The 16957-nt window shown below is 44.8% G+C and overlaps 1 protein-coding gene across 7 annotated transcripts in view; it reads left to right on the top strand.

Moving 5' to 3' along the window:
* Positions 1 to 2525: 2525 nt before the first annotated feature.
* peak1 (pseudopodium-enriched atypical kinase 1) overlaps positions 2526 to 16957 on the top strand; it is a 96981-nt gene continuing 82549 nt past the window's right edge. For 2 of the 7 annotated variants that reach the window (XM_042109044.1, XM_042109038.1), the window contains exon 1: positions 2944 to 3135. The gene's annotated coding sequence lies outside the window, so the exon portion shown is untranslated. Of the gene's footprint in view, positions 2545 to 2943; positions 3136 to 6457; positions 6488 to 7614; positions 7747 to 12799; positions 12819 to 12949; positions 13146 to 16957 lie in introns of those variants that run through there. The other 5 variants (XM_042109039.1, XM_042109043.1, XM_042109042.1 and 2 more) reach the window with 5 other exon arrangements.

The following is a 16957-nucleotide window of genomic DNA, read 5'->3' as shown; positions in this document are numbered from 1 at the left end:
CAACAGCGTTTTATTTCCAAGCCAAGATGCACAATGTTGTCATTTCATATTGCATATTTTGGCACCTTTTGGTTTGATTGGCTGCTTTATGTCAAACATCTCACAAATCAGGAATCCACCTTGTACTTTGCTTCAAAGGATTTTACAATGTTGCGCCACAATATAGACTGTAAATGGTTTGTGTCGAGAATCACCGTCTTAGCATTTTCACTGACAGCTAGAAACTGAGTTCTGATCGTTTTATTTTTAGTGTGTGTGTGTGTGTGTGTGTGTGTTCTGTTGAGGGGGGTGGCTCTGTTCCTCTGATGCCCATTTCCTGTCTCCCAGCTGGAGCATCCTGCCTGTGAAAGCCCCACGTGTGCCATTGGAACAGACCCAGCAGCCAGCTCACAGGTGTCCTACTTCCCAGTCTTTTTCTCCCCCCTCTTTATCGCTTTCACTTCCTCTGCCAAGTAGAACGAGTGTTGCCCAGTGTTGTAGTTCCCATGGTGGTGTGTTCCCATTTTGATTCATGAGTATCATGGTCAAGGCTTCCATTCCTATAACCACAAGTGTTTATGACTCTAGAAATCCAAGTCATTTTGACATGCACATAGTGCAAGCAGTAAAGTTTGTTTGCTTGAATGACCCTGACTCTATATGTTGCCACACCCCCGTGCTTGAGAAGATGCCCCTGCCGGAGAGGTGGGTAAAAACTCCCGAATGAATAATCTCATGCTTCCACCACCTCTCCACCTCTCATGCCCCCCATTAATATGGCAGGGTCATCTACTTTTCCCCAGCTTCCTGAGCAGGATGGGGGAGGGGGGGGGGGAGGGGGGGGGTCATGTGAAGTGGACAATGGGTGAGGTTTAGACAGAGTCCCATGTCTGAGAAATAAGTCATTTCCATGAGAGGGGCTGGGGAGGGATGCAGGATGTGTGAGTGAGTCAGAAGTCATGCGCTGAGCTGGACTCACATCCTTCTCCCTTGAGCTGGCACAGATATCTGCTTGGGGCTTCTCCTTTTTTTTTTTAAAGCCATGGCCCAAAAATAGCCTGCTACCCAACAGGACAACTTTGAGCTTACAAAGCATTAAGTTACTTTTTGTATTTGTAGGTGTCATTGATTACAAACTTGAATGAGGTGACTTGTCATGGTTGATACTAAAATCCATTAAGTTTGAAGCAAAAGAAAAATAATTGCTCTACGATTTCTGCTGTTTCACTGACGAGTATTATACAGATTTACTGATGTATGATAAATTATGCATTGTTTTCTTTTCAGTGAAAGCCACTCGGTACTGCTTTGTCCTGTGTACTGCATTCTCACCCTCTGAGTCAACATTTCCCTTTCATCTATGCTGATTTAAATCTTTGCTTGCATTACGTTAACAAAGAAGCAACACAATTTGATCACATTTGTATGCAGTGATAGTTTGTGATAGCTCTTCATGAATTATTTCCTCCACACAATGCAAACTAGGGGACAGGAGAACTTGCTTATCATCATTACCTTGGAGAACTAAGTTACTTATTGGCTACTGAGTTAACATATGTGTCATACTGTATACTGTATATATACTCTTTTGATCTTGTGAGGGAAATTTGGTCTCTGCATTTATCCCAATCCGTGAATTAGTGAAACACACTCAGCACACAGTGAACACACAGTGAGGTGAAGCACACACTAATCCCGACGCAGTGAGCTGCCTGCTACAGCCTTGCTCACAAGCACTTCAGCCGTTCCTACTGGTCGGGGTTCCAACCGGCAACCCTCCGGTTACAAGTCCGGAGCACTAACCAGTAGGCCACGGCTGCCCCAAATATAATAATACTAAGCATTTGAGTTTAGTCAAATAGAAAGCATATCAAGTCATTTACTTAATAGTGATTCATGTTAAGGAAAATTATGGTTAAGCTGGTCTAATGTTTGTTTATCTCCTGAATGTCTCTTACATGACTTCAGAATAGATTGAATTGATTTAATACTGCTAGTAATCCCTGTCATGAAAACTCCCTCTTGTGGAGCCACTGCACTACAAAATCCAATGTCTTAGGGTCATCATGGTATGATCAGCAGTATTAGTCAACACATCAAAGTAAAGTTTCTGTTTTCTTAACTCATGTAGTCTAGCCCTAGTGAATAACAACTCACTGGGTACTGTGCTCATCACCACAATTGCTGAAAAGGTATGACCCCACAATAGAAAAATGAAGGTTTCATATTCCTCCCTGCTCCATCTAAACACCTCTAGTGAAGTTGTGGGGACTCCGAATGTGAGGCTTCCAATTTTGATGCAGCCGTCTTGTCCTTGATCTGCCGTCTGTCATCATCTCCACTGTCCCTTCCCAGCCTTGGAAAACCTTGGCCCTGATGGCTGGTGAAGGTGAAACAATGTCTGGAATGTGTAAAGACATGAGTCACTCCCCCACATCACTGTTGACTGCCGACCCACCTCACTGATCCACCCTCCCCTTCACGAGGACAGGGGCCAACAGAAACTAGGATCAGAGGGGGAACTCCGAAGCCTGCTCTACAATGTTTACCAAGACCATTCAACAAGTATGTATGACGAGCAAATTATAGGCTACCACTGCCATGTCATTGCCAGCTGTGATGTGTAACCCCCATTTCCCAAACAAGCCCAAAGTCTTTGTCCACCATTTGATTTTTTTCATTTTCAAGAAGTCACATAAAGGGAATTACTTTTTTTAAATAAAATATCTTTATATAGTCTAGCTTATTAATAATCATAAAAACATATCTCAGAGCAAATATGGTAATGGATATATCTTAAAGATATAAGAAATAAAGACATCATTTTACTTCAGTGGATTTGGACCTCAGAACCAACATTTCAGTCTATCTCATGTGAACGACGCGCGTGTCCGACATTCTGGTAAGCGAACTGCTTACCAGCACTTGAGACTAGAGACCGCCCTTAACTACGTATGCGCGCGTTCACGCGAATGGCTGGAAATGCTGCGGCGGAGAGCTAAAGTGTGCGAGACCAGCGACGCGTGATTACTTTTATCAACCAATAAATACATTGGACGGATTCGACATTTCCATCGCAGGACAGTTCACCGTGTTCGGATTAAAATGGTGTCACGACTTTAAAGGAATGTGACGGACCACAAAACTGCTAACGGGGTAAGGAAAAAAGTTCCAGTTCTCCCAGTCTGAAGACACAGGCGTAACTATATATTTGATACAGAGGAAAGTTTAAATGTGGCCGTTACACAGAGGGTGTATTCTATTTTCGTGTCGTCATATCATAAACATTTTGCATTGTTGTTATTATCTGACAGTTGTTGCCAGTAAAGCTATTTAGTTTGGTTGCTGTTCTGCTGTGGTGCACAAAGTCACCAAGCTAGCTAAAAGTTTACCTGCAACAACTCGATAGCATTTAATAGCAAAATGATAACATATTCGTGGGTATTCACTGCTGTAAAGTAATGATACAATAAATACACAAGACGTTAGACATTTGTCGACAAAAACATTTTAATTAGCCTGTGACTTAGATAATCTGTTATAGTCCGTTACACATATTGTGATTCTGTATTGACACTGGTCTAATCACGTTTCGCTCGCCCTGTTTTATGATGTGACGTCAAACCACAATACAGAATGCTAAAGTATAGTAAGTCCAACACAGATAAACACAGAGTAGGCCAAATGCACGTAGGTTTATTTTTCATCAGACGGTCGGACGATATGTGTCGTGTCAATTGTCTGCGACGGGGCCACACCGTGTGTATGTGACCATGTGCACATCATTGGCTGCCTGAAAGGGACGAGTGAACAATTCATGTATTTGTGAAGAACATAATAGTGTCTAGTGAAGAAGAGTAACCAATATACCTACAGTAACATTCTAACGTGTCAATCCTGTTTCGAAAATGTTTCAAAGTAGCCTATGTTGGCTAGGTATGTGTGGTTGGTTCTATGCACATACAATTGCAGGTTGTAACTGAATTATTATTGCTCAATTGAATTCAGACTTCCACTTTCTCCAACAATGTCACCAATGTCCACTACTAGGTATTGAGACACTGATCAAACACATGCACATGTGACCTCACAATTAGAGCAAACACATTACCACACTTACTTCCCTTTATTGTGCAGCATTATGAGTAACTTTATTGTGTTAAATATCTACACAATATCACAAGTGCAATGAGCCCTCATAGTGCACCATCAGTGGGTCTGCTGCTTTTGGATATCAACCTGATATAGCTGGAAGCAATATGTACCCAACGAAGACCTGAGTGGTCGAAACATACTCATCAAACTACACTGGGAGCATAGAAGATATGTGTGTGGATATATTTTCTCTTGTGGATATATTTTCTCTTGTTTTCCATAGTTGGAAGCACAGCCAGAATACTTTGGTTTAGAAAATGTTTTTATTTGCCATGAATACCAAGCATCAACAAGCATCTTTAGGTTTTACTTAAATTTACTTGAGTCTGGATTTTGCTGTTCTGCCTCTCTGGGAAAATATGACCCCCCTTTAGTAGAATTGTACTGATCTGTGTTCCTATTGGCATTTTTGCTCATACTAATACAAGTAGACCAGCCAGCTTTTTAAAGTGTGTTCAGTGGTAGGTAGTTTTCAGCTATCTTTACATTCTATCCAGAAAACAACAATCACAACTTTTGTGATGCATGTACTGTATCCTAAAACAGAACTTTATGACAGTAGGTTTGGATAGCAGGAGATCCACAAGAACCTCAGTTTGTTTACTTATTGTTTGGCACATATGTTCTCGTTTTTGTTGAATTGCTTGGAATCCTCCGTGATCTTGTTGAGGAAATGTTATGTGACACCGTGCTCTTTGAACTCTCCCCTTCCCCTCAGTCAGAGCTGGAGAACAGGTGTGACCTAGAGGCCTGGAGGGGGCAGGCCAGGGGCAGGACAGCCAAAGGACAGAGTCTTAAGCCTAGTTTATGGGTTTGCGTCGAATCGACGCTGTCACTATGCAGAGCCTCTGTGTCACCATGTACCTCCTGACGTACACCTCCTCAAAATTGTAACTTCACGTCGAAGCAACACAGACCGTGGTTGGTCAACTTGCCTTAGTCGGCGGAGTGGGGTTGGGGGGGGGCACTAACCTCATAACATTTTGGATGAAACATGACATGTTAGTTGAGCATTGAGCGTTCTAGCAGGATGGTGGCTTGTTATAAGCAATTTGGTGTTTGGTTTAGTGTTTCCAGTCAATAAAGTCAATATTCAACATAAATAAGAGACAAAGGCAACATCTGCTCTTTGAGATTCTCAAAGAAATAAAGATTCTATGCATCTTCACTTTGTGGGTCTGTGGTAATCATAAAGGTAAACTAGCAATTATAGTTAACATTCATTTCTACTTACAGAAAAGTGAAACATGGCAAGCTTTTACCTCTATGAAAAAAAAAGTTGTGCAATAGTTGTCGTTAAATAATGTCCAACGCAAATGATGGAAACCCACAAGAATGTGTTCTCATGAATTAGAGGCGCCAAACTGTCACAGACTTATTCATAATGCAAGCCTCTTAGAATAAATTTCCTTTCTGCCACAATCATTTTTATGAAGTAGAACAGAAGTCTTTGATGTGAAGTATTGTACTAGTCCTTTTCTCTTAGGATGCCAGCACTCCTAAAAAGCTGTACTGCAGCCTGACATTGATTGTCACAGTGAATTTTCTCCAGCGGCTGAGCACATGACACCCAGTTTTTGCCCTCTTGTTTGAAGTGTTAATGTGGCTCCACAAAAGCTGGAAGCTGGCTGTTCGGAGCTTGGCATGGAGAGACCTGCAGTAGTTAGCATGACCTGATGGACGGAGGTTTAGTAGGTCACACTCGCTCAGAGATGTTCCACGCACTCATCATCTTGTGTGGAACGTGAACTCAGCAGATGCAGTGGCAGCTCCGATTACCCCCTTAAGAGGAGACCTGGACCTCACATCGCAAATCAACACCCCCAGATAGCTCTAACTCCTGTTATAACATTGTAGTAACAGTATACAGTAATACTTTATTTGCTTACTTTATACCAACTGATGCATTAGGCTATTACTGCACAGTCATGTTGGTTGGTTGCATGTTGGTTTCAATGGACCAGAGAACAGACACCAAGACACCCACGATGCGTTCCCAGAACCTGAGCCTCTCCATAAACCCAGTGACCTGCATTTTAAACAGGCCACATGGACACCTTTACATGTGCCCATTTATTTGATGTTGGTAAGGGCAGAGGTCATAGCTTTAAAGGGTTAACGGGAGGTGAAGAGTCTGAATACCCTGGTTGCCATGGCAAAATGCCCCTCCCTGAAACCATAAACTGCAGATACACAAACACGATCAGCGTGTGAAGCACACATCTTTTCCTTTTTGCAAAGCCAGTGATCAAAATGGGAAGTTTGGATGTGCCAGCGACGCCCATGTGCTATGTTTGACTGTGGTCTCTTCTTAATCTTTCAGATTAATCCTTCTGATTTGGCAGAGTTTGCAGTGAGTCTTCATTAATTGGATTTTATGCATTGTGCATGAGACAGGTCACCTTGACATTTGAATACCTTTTAATGATTTTAACAAGCATGTTATTTGGTAGTAAGGGATGGCTTCTCTAAAATCTCACAGTTTTTGGGCTTGTCCTCTGTATTACATTAGGCTAAGTAATGAAACATTTAAATTAGGAATATTTGAGGCTGTATTTGTGCATGCATCCTGTGCAAGCATATTATGTCTGAGAAAATGGTCTAGGCCTCATGGTGTTTTGGCTAAGATAACTGAAATGTTTCTGTAAAATAACTGGATCACTCTAGGCGACTGTGAAATGAGATCTCTGTTTTGGAGTTTAGTGTCTGCTCCAGCAAACTCTGCATTCCAAAGACCTTTTCCCCCATTCCTGCAGCTTAGCAGGCTGATGAGATGGATAGGAGAATGGAACCGCTGCGGATGTTTGCCTCGTGTCTAGTAATTAGACACATGGTGAAACAGCTAGAAACCTCTAGCTACCATTTTCAAACTGACATAATGAGTATTTGCTTCATCTAAATACAGTGGCACATTATTATGCATGTGTATTCTGCTTTGCTCCACTGTAGAAACGGATGTGAAAGAAACAGAATGTTGGTATGATTCCACGGTAAGAAACACCCACAGCATTGTAGCCTATCTGGGAACTGGAGAGGGAGTTTTTTTGTTTTGTTTCTTTTTTGCGCTTTGAAAATTACACAGCTGTGATGATAAGCCTGACTCACCTACATTGCTCACCCCAGAAACCGGAGACCAAATTAAAAAGTGGCCCAGGCACGGATGACTGTGTGGATGGCTCTTGTTTTGGCTGCTGTGTGCATGGTCGGCAAAGGTGGTGATGACCGTGTTATTTTCATCGCGTGAGACAAGAGTGACAGGTCTGGTAGCACTAGAAAGAGGTATTTGAGAGCAGCGAGCTTGGACTCTGCGGCGTCTGCTGTCATAGCCCCGCAGAGCCCTCAGCCTCGGGGGGTCTGTTCAAACAGCGCACACCTTTCGCTCTGTGCCACTCAGAAAGTCTCCTATATCACTCAGGCAGGTTTAAATATACCCCCGTGACCTAGCACTGCTGATGTTCAGATCCGTAGTAGGTTGGGAAAGGGGGAGGCAGAGTGCTTTGCAAGAGTACTGAAGTCTTCCTTTGGCTGAAGCGATTGTGTTTATTGCCTGTTTGGCACAGGTGAAGCTGCCGGCTAGCTGTTTGTGCACCGTAGTTGTGATGACTGTAACAGGTAAGTCTAACGTCTCATTCCTTATTCCCACTGCACATCTTCTCCAGGAAGCGTTCAGGGCAGGGGAAAAAATCCCCTCTGTCCTTTTTTCTCTCCCTTGCTCCTGGCATGATCTCTCAAATTCCTCTGTGTCCTTTACAATTCCCTGAAGGATATTGCCCTGGCTGTTCATGACGAGTCGTGTTTTTCTCATAGCCATATTGAAACCTGTCTCTTCTGCATGGACCTGATTTTCAGAATGTAACAAGGGATTTTGAACTGAAACCAAAGAGGACCATGAAAGTTTTTACCTTAGCCCATGTGGTTCTGATAGTAAATCACTACTTTGTGTTCATAAAATTGCAATTTTGGTAGAGATCACCTCTGCTGGCCTGGAATATTCTTCCATGATGTCATTGTTTTTCTCCTTAGCTCTGTCCACTCAGTTTTATGCTCAAGATCTGAACGTCAACTCCAGTCCTCACAGTTTCCCCTTGGCGTACCTCTTCATATGAGCCTCTTTTGGACTAACAGGCTAAAGAGTGAATAACATGTTACAATTCAGAGTTTCAGACACAAGGAACTATTTTTATCAGTCACCCAGATAATATCCTGACCATCCAATACCACTAGTTCGCTGCAACCTTACTCCAAGTAAACAGAACTCTGTTTGTGCTGTGCTGAGACATGTGTTGTCTGTGCTCTTATCTACCATGCACAGTCACAGGTGCAAGATTCTGGCTTTGGAAAGTCATGTGTGCTTGGGGTCAGTTCATAAAGTCCTGATGGAATTTCCAGCAGTTTCCAGGTTGAATCAGCTCGCCATAATGGTGTGTAATTACATTGTTCTGCGCTGGCCAGCTGTCGTGTTGCCTCCGAAACCCCCACCACCACACACACACACACATGCACACATCCCGAGAGTCAAGCTGGTCGTTTTCCTGGTGGTTAATTGCATAGAGGGACAACACTGTATCCATATTTGTGGTTAGCGTGCCTCCTGTACTCATACTGGGGCTGCTGCTAAAATTAGCGGCACACTTGCGGTGCTAGGCAGATAAGCGCCCCCCCACCCCCACGTATCCATACCTTACCGGTTGCCTTGTTTACGCAGGCGAGTGTGAGCTGTGGCATGCCCGCTCTGGGCTTGGTGTGGAGATGCGATGCATAAGCCATGGCAGGAGGAGGGCAGGTTTCATGACATGCCCGAATGCAATCTTGAGCCCGATCTTCAGCGCCCACTCAACGAGCCCTGTTGCTTTGTGTTGTGTTTGAGGGCTGAGCTCGTCGCCAGACCCAGGTCGCAAAATTCCTGAGAACAAGAGAAAGAAAACAAGTGCTTGGTGCTGTGGAAACCAAACCCATCAATTTGCACAAACACTGCCTTTCTTTCTCTCTCTTTCCTCATTTTTGGTTTATCTCTTGGCAGCCCCTTCCAGAGTCACTAAGATGAGATCTATGATGGTGTGCAAGAGTGGTGAGGGCAACTCAAAAGCTGTTTACTAACCGGGCTGCAGGCTTCTATGTGGTCTTCAATTTAGGTTGTCTCTCCATAGTTTTGCAGGAATGTCTCTGATGTTTTCACCCACACATTACTATTCCACCCCATATTCCTTCTATGCACTGTGAAATTATATCGTAGATTTATTGGCATTTCAGCCTTCAGGGTTTTTATATTTGTGTCTATGTATAATAGAGGTTGAAAAGGTGCCAGCTTAAACCACTGTCATAACTTAATGAATAATAGCCTACCTCAGATAGTTAATTAGGTCACAATGATTTCTTTCCCTGTCAAAGATAACCAGGATTCAGACACATTTGCTTTCCTCTCTCTTGCCTCTGGTGTCTCGCTTAAAATGGTGTACTTTTCTTGATGTCCAGAGAGATCACAGTTGATTTCTCATGGCACTTTGAAGTGCTCAACATATTTGCAGCATCACTCTGAATTAAATGATATATTGGTGGGTCATGCATGAACTGAAATTTAATCTTGAAAGAAATGTCACGACAATAGAGTAAACCGCTGCTAGAACCACAACCAGATTCTGTCAGACGTCCTTATTTGTTCTTATGCTGGAGGCAAGGAGAATGGAAGCTCGAGAATAAGAGGGAGAGAGAAAGCGAGAAAAGTTCCATGTTTTTTGCCAAAATTTTGAACTTTGTAGCTGTCATATGGGTAATGTGATATTCACAAAGAAGGCCTAAGTCACATATGGTACAATACATGCATTCATTCTGGATGCCCTGCAGAAGTCCCAAGGGTAGGTGTCATTTTCATCCAGTGAACTTTAAAAATTCAGTTTAACACTGCTTATCTGGCTTTGCTTTGGTTGGTCTGTAATTTGTGAGCGTTTGGTGAGCATTTGGTTTACAGCTTTCAGTTTGTCTGTAACATCAGTTGATTTTACATGCTTACAGACTGACCATATTTAGCCTGAGTGGGGTGAATCAGAAGAATGAATAGGCATTTGGTAAATCTGAATGGGCGGCGAGCACTAATATGTCTTTATGCTCCACCATGCTAGCTGTGTGCTGATACCTACTAAACTTGGCCAAGCTAGCTATTGCAAACTGATCTCCACCTCTGCTTTGCTTACAGGTAACTGAAAGACTTGAGTCAGGCTATTTTTGTAATGCGGTTTTGCAATGCAGTGTTGCAGTGTTTGTCCAGTTTCCATGGATAGCTCACTTAGTGGTTGTCCACCACAATAGTTGAGTGATTAGTCCGGTATGCCAGACAAAAAGAACCACAGTGGGGACATTGTCAACCTAATTTGTAGTGCTGTGTGTCAGTTGTTTTTGAAAGTAATCATCTTTGTTCATTGCGCACGTACTTGGCATAGCTCAGGAATTGTCCAAGGCCGAGATGGCAGATAGGCCCTTGTACTGTAGATGCTCCAGAAATCACTTTGATCACTGAAATCCCTTTCTTATTAAACTGTGCTAAAGACATGCATTAGACATGCAAAGAGGTCTTAAGCAATTTCAGTGGACTGATATGTTTCCCGTAACTTTATTTGAGTTGAGACATGGAACTGCGGAGTCAAAATACATCTGTGACCGCATGCATGTATAAAAGGCAGACACTATTGTTTGTCACCACTGTTGGCTGCGCAGCATTGGCATGTAACACAAGAGCTAATCTCGTCCAATGTCTCCACTCTATGAATCATCTGTGGTATTAGTGCATGTCACACTAGTGTTCCAGCAGCCGTTGCTTTTGCTCACTGTTCATTATGCAAGTTAGGGGTGGGGGGTGGACAGAAACGCATTCAGGCTTTGAGCACGAAAAGAAAAACAAACACCTTTAGTCCGGTTCCCTGTGGTGGCTATATTGGGCGCTAGGTGGTTGTAGCTGTCTGTGGGGATGCAATGCTAAGATGCTTGTGACATGGCTGTCTGAGAATGGCGTGAAATCGCTAGTGGTAGTGGCAACCGTGGCGGAAGTCCATATACAGGAGTTGAGGAATGCTCAAAGTGTAGGGGAGTAGGAGAGAGGTGGAGTGTTGATGGTTGGACGTCTGGGGTGGAGCGGAGCTGCTGGCATGCCGCCACGGTTGGCAGGGAGATTAGAGAGGAGAACAGGAGGGAGCCGGGGAGGGGGGGTGAGGTGAGTGTAACAGCATGAACTTGCTAGTGGCGAGTGACAAGAGTAGTGCCCCCCTACCCCCCTTTGTCTCTGTGCGTGTGTGTGATCTTGTTTGGAGACTTTGCACACAAACCATACAGTATCCACTCACTCAAACACATATGGACAGGAGAGACATAGGCTACAGGCTGTGAGCCACCTCCAAAGCAAGCAAAGCTTGACAGATTTTTTCCCCCCTTTAACCACCCATCCTCCTTGTTGTACAGAGTGATCAAACAAAGTTGTCAGGTCTCTTTATTGGGCTATATGAGCAGAGTGTGCTTTGCTGGCAAGGCCACTGGTTTTTCACTGCTCATGTCTAATCCCTCGCTGCCCCCCCCCCCCCCAGACCTCCCCCACCCCAACACTGACGCTACTCCCCAGCCACATGGCCTCAGCCCGGCCTTTGAGGGAGCAGAGGATCGGGTTGCTTTATTTTATTACACCACTCCATTGTAATGTTTGCTTTGAAAGCACTTAGCTCATTTGTCAAACACGCAGTGTGATAAAAATCAACAGGAAATCTAAATCGGTGTCACGCCCGTTATTATACATGCCCAGTGACCATTGCAACTTTTAATGACTTTAAATTTTAGACCATTTTAAGATTTGCACTCTCTCTCTCTCTTTCATACACACACACACACACACACACACACACACACACGCACGCACACAGAGTAAGGGAGAGGAGAGAAAGAAGCTTGCAGTTGAATTTGTTGCAAACAGTGCAATTATGGGCTTATTTGAAGTCTTCCCTCCTCTGATGCTTGGCTGTCCGTCTCGCCGTCCCTCAGATAATGAGGTCCGCTGCAGTGGCAGGCTGGGCACTCAAGATAGGAGTTGCTGATTCCATCTCGACTCAGCCCTCTCCACAGCCGGCAGATGAAAGCACTCTCTCCTCTGCCCAAATCAACAAGCTCAATGCGTTCTCCACTTCTCTCTTCGATGAGGCGCGCCATGGCCCCGTTACCACGGAGATATCCTCGCTTTCATTGGGCGAGGTGGTCATACTTGGTGTCACTGCTATTTCTTTGCTGGGTCCCTTTCCTGTGCTTCCCAAAACCTTGCACTTTCAGATGCCAAGCAGCTATTGAAGCATGAAGCAGCAACTTTTTTTAAATTTGCTCCAGACTACTGCAGTAATGCGAACCAGTCTGTCAGGTATTGCAGAGAGGTGAGAACCTAATTTTATCAGGCATGCTGACTCAACAAGTCGGCAAGCCTTAACTTGAGGAGATGTTCAGAAAGTTGCTGTTTTTTTATCCTTTTTTCTGGTACCTGCAACAGACCAAGCGCCCTTTGAGGTCTCTCTCTCTCTCTCTTTCTCTTTCTCTTTCTCTTTCTCTCTTTCTCATTAGAATGCCAGACGGCCCAGGCTGGGACTGAGATTTCCTTGTTTGCCCTGCGAAAAAGCTCAGCCTCTGACAACAAAATCTGGCTGGCCCACACCTCCTGCTGATAGGTCAGATGGAGTGTCTCTCTCTCTCTCTCTCTCTCTCTCTCTCTCTCTCTCTCTCTCTCTCTCTCTCTCTCTCTCTCTCTCTCTCTCTCTCTCTCTCTCTCTCTCTCTCTCTCTCTCTCCTTGTGTCAGGGGCTAGGGGCTGTGGTATGCATACGGACATCCTAGCTGCTGGAGCCGGTTGGCGTGGAGCCAGCGCGCTTCTCGGGAGCGGGCCTGGTCTGGCAGCCCACCTGCGGCTCGCGTCTCGTTTACCTGAAACGTGACAAAGCTCCCCTTCATCGGCACCACCATATGCTCAAACGGAATCGGAACATGGTGCCGTGCTGGGTAAATAAGGACGCTGATGTCACTGGGATGGGTTCGCCAGAACAGTTGGCCCGGAAAAAAGCCAGTCGTTGTTTTGCTGATTGGAGATTTTGTGTGTGCATGTGTGACTGTTTTTGGAGGTGCTTTCGGTATTTTGTGGTTAATTTGTTAGTGAATGATGAGTGCACACTGCAGGTATAATACATGTCTGCACATTAGCTTGACAGTGTTTTCATAGCTGTTGACAGTAGCATTTTTACTGAAGTGAGAGATGATTATAGAACAAGTTTTTTTTTTCATTTCTCAGTCGCACAGTGAATATGATAATTCTGGGGGGTAAGTACTCTAAGGCGAGTTGCAGTTGACAAGGCAAGTATGAGCTTGTTTCTATCAAGCTCCTATTACCAATGGACTTAATTTGGAAAGTGACTAGAGTAACAGTAACAATAGTAGTTTGCATTGAATATATTTTAATCAATCACTGAATTCCTTGTGGATAGTGGATTTTGTTATGCCTCAGCCTTGAAGACCTTGGCAAATGATTTTCAGCTCTGTTAATGCATTCAGTTCTGTCCAGTAAAAGTCATGATTAAGCATGCATTAGGCTAATGTTGATACACATTGATGCCTAAGTGGCCTAGTCCAGGAGCTCAGGGTAACACTCATAGCATCAAAACGTCATTTGCAATTGATCAGAACAGCAGTAGGCTATACCATTGGCTAGAGCCTCAGTTATGCAATTGTCCTGCAACACTGTAGAGTTCCTGGGCGCCAGAGAGCGCCAGTGTTTGGGAGGTCCTCTCCCATGACGTTTACATCCAGCACTTTATCTCCATCTTTTGAACTGCCGACAGATTTAATGGTTCTGCTGGCCTGCCAGCGAAACCAGTGGTGTGCTTTGTACTGCTCCATTTCGAAGCTGGGGACTCCACCAAACTGTAATTACTGCCAGCCATAAACACTGCGTCCTGTCCACAGTAGATTTCCATGGGTGACTGCCCTCACCGCGACAGTTTAGAAATGCCTTTTGCCCCTTGAGCAGCCAGTGCCCATTACTCTCCACTGTGTGGACTGCTGCAGCATCCATATGCACATGGTCAGATCAGGGCAGTGCAGAGTGGGGTGGGGTGGGGAGGGAGGGGGGGGGGGGGGGTTGGTGAAGAGGGGGCAGTTTGGACTCGACAGTGAACCCGGTGGGCGCTTTCACATGTTTAAATATAGTAGGTGATCTCGTTTGAATGTGATGTAAGCCCTTGGTGCCTGGATTGGGCTGAGCTCTTTTTTTCCGACCCTGGCTCGGACAGGGAAAACGGTGACATCATGATGAATGCGCATTTGGCGGTGTGTCACATCCTCAGCACTCTTCCTGTCCCATGCTCTCTCACTCTCTCTCTTTATCAGACCGCTGATTCCCAATCACACTGGCTTCAGGCTCACTTAATCACTATAATCGCCACAACGACTGCATGCTCCACACTCTGTTATGGAAACGGAATTAGGAGGTCTGTTTTGATTGGCCAGGGTTTGGCCCTGCTTGTCGCTGGGCTGAGCCATTGGCTTCTTACCAGGTCATTTTCTGTCTGACTCCTCTTTTATGCTCTTGACCTTGGCTTCCCCAGTGTTTTTCTTTAGTTAAAACTGCATTGTGAAATTCATTAATGATTACTTGGTAAATACCATTTGATAAAGCCCATTCTGGTGCCTTCTACAGACCTAGACAAGAAATAAATGGGGAGTTTTGCCAACATGTTTTGAGAGGTGGTAAAGGTCATCAGGAATTGCAGGCAGCTGCCCATGTGGGGCCATGGGGATTGAGCATGGCCCAAGGACATGTCTGCACTAAAAGCAAAGACTCTCCATTCACATCTTTTGCAAGGGCATGGGGAGCACAAGACCCTTGTGTGAGTAAATGGAATGTTTGTGCTCTAAGGATGACTGACGTGTGTGTGTGTGTATGTATGTGTGTGCGTGCGTGCGTGTACACCCTTGCTCATGGCCTGTGCCTGTCCAGTTTCAGGGTATAGCATTTGAGCATACCCAGAGAGCCATCAGATAGGCATCCTCAAGATACCTTGATTCTTGCCGAGTAAAAAAATCTTGTTCATGTACAGCTGAAAATTGGTGTGCGTGAACATATTTCAAATCTGAAGTAGATCTGGGTGTGGAAAAAGAAAAAAACAGACAGGTGATTAATTTGGTCCCTCTGCACTAAATAACATCTACCTGATAGTCTCTTGTGCTAGGTTCTTGATCATTTGGAACATGTATTGTTGAGGACAAGAATATTTATTTAAATTCAGTTGCTCTACTTTTTCCTCTGTGGACATGCATACGAGTTAAACAAGACATTTTCAGAGGTGTGCTCCTGTGAGAAATCCATCAAAGCATGAGTGTGTCAGGGGAGAGGTGGAAGATGCCGCACAGAGCAGATCCCTGTGCGCTCACGACTGTCAGAATCATGTTTCCTCAACCTGCCCACACTAACCTGGGTTTCCAGAGCCCAGGATTTGTTTGATCTAGGCTTGTGTTAATTGCTTGGGTAGACTACGACTCTGCTCATCTTGATCAGGGGGCTATTCCGAGCCCAACGGGGCAGACTCCTTCCCTATTAAGAAGAAGATCAAAGCATTCTTACGTAAGCACATCTGACTTTCCTATACCTGAATATCTTTACAAAAAGCTAAAAATATTAGTGTGTGTACAGTGAGTGTATGCTGTGAGGTCTGCTATTAGGCCTTACAGCAAATTAAATAGTATAACATTTTATCCACCCCTTGGTGCTTGTCTTCTATTTGACATGGTTGGCAACACAGCTGTGAAACCCACACTTGTTTAACACTAGTGGACGTACATATGGATGTATTTTTCTTTTCCCACACACTGTGGAGGGGCCTAGTGAATTAGACACAGAGGAAGCAGTCATTTCTAAAAGGAGAAGTAAAAGATACCCGGGGGAGAGCTGTGTGAAGCCCTGACGTTTATTTGTCTTTCCCTCTTAACGGTTGACTAATCAGCCGGTCCTGAGAGGCTTCTTTTTTTTTTTTTTTTTTTTTCGTTGTCGTTCTCCTATGCCTCGGTTTTCCTCTGTGCCCTTGCACCCTTGTTCTGTCACATGAGATAGTGAACGAGAGGAAGAGGGGAGGGAGACTGCAAGAGAGCTGGAAATGGAAGGCAAAAAAAGTATGATGAATACTGAAAGGGGTAATGAGGGAAGGAAAAGCAAGAAGAACTTCAGATAAGCCGAGGAGGAGCAAGCATGAGACAGGGGAAGGAGGGGGGGGGGGGAGAGGGAGAGTAACTGTTTAGCAAAAGGTGAGATTTATGGCCATCTCTCCACATGGTCTCTTGAGTATGCACAGACCCAAACATGCACACACACACACACACACACACGTGCTGCAAATAGAATTTCCAACTGAACTGCAGCTCTGCCTTCACTGCTATTCTGCTGGCACCACCTGGGGCAGGACATCCTGGCCCCAATGCGCGCAGCCTCTCCACCCTGGACGTGACCCCGTGGTGTGGGCGGAGCCAAGAGTGCCGCTGCGCCATCGGCGCAGACCTCAGCCCACTTCCTCTCTCAGGCCGCAAAGGGCACTGTAAATATTAGTGCTGGAGATGGGAATACAGGGGCCTGAGACGCATTTGGTAACAGGACCTCTTAAAAAGGAAAAGCAAGAGAAGATGCTGTGTAAACAAGCGTTTGGTCCAGGCCCTTTCCCTCGCACCTTACCAGGGCAAGGCACGCTGCACTTACAGTAGAGTGCCACAGCCATGGTGCACCGAGCCTTATATAGCATTGTCTGTCTCTCTCTCTCTCTCTCTCTCTCTCT

This window comes from Alosa sapidissima, chromosome 11 (assembly GCF_018492685.1).
Source record: "Alosa sapidissima isolate fAloSap1 chromosome 11, fAloSap1.pri, whole genome shotgun sequence".
Lineage (NCBI taxonomy): Eukaryota > Metazoa > Chordata > Actinopteri > Clupeiformes > Clupeidae > Alosa > Alosa sapidissima.
This window is presented reverse-complemented; position numbering and strand designations above follow the sequence as displayed.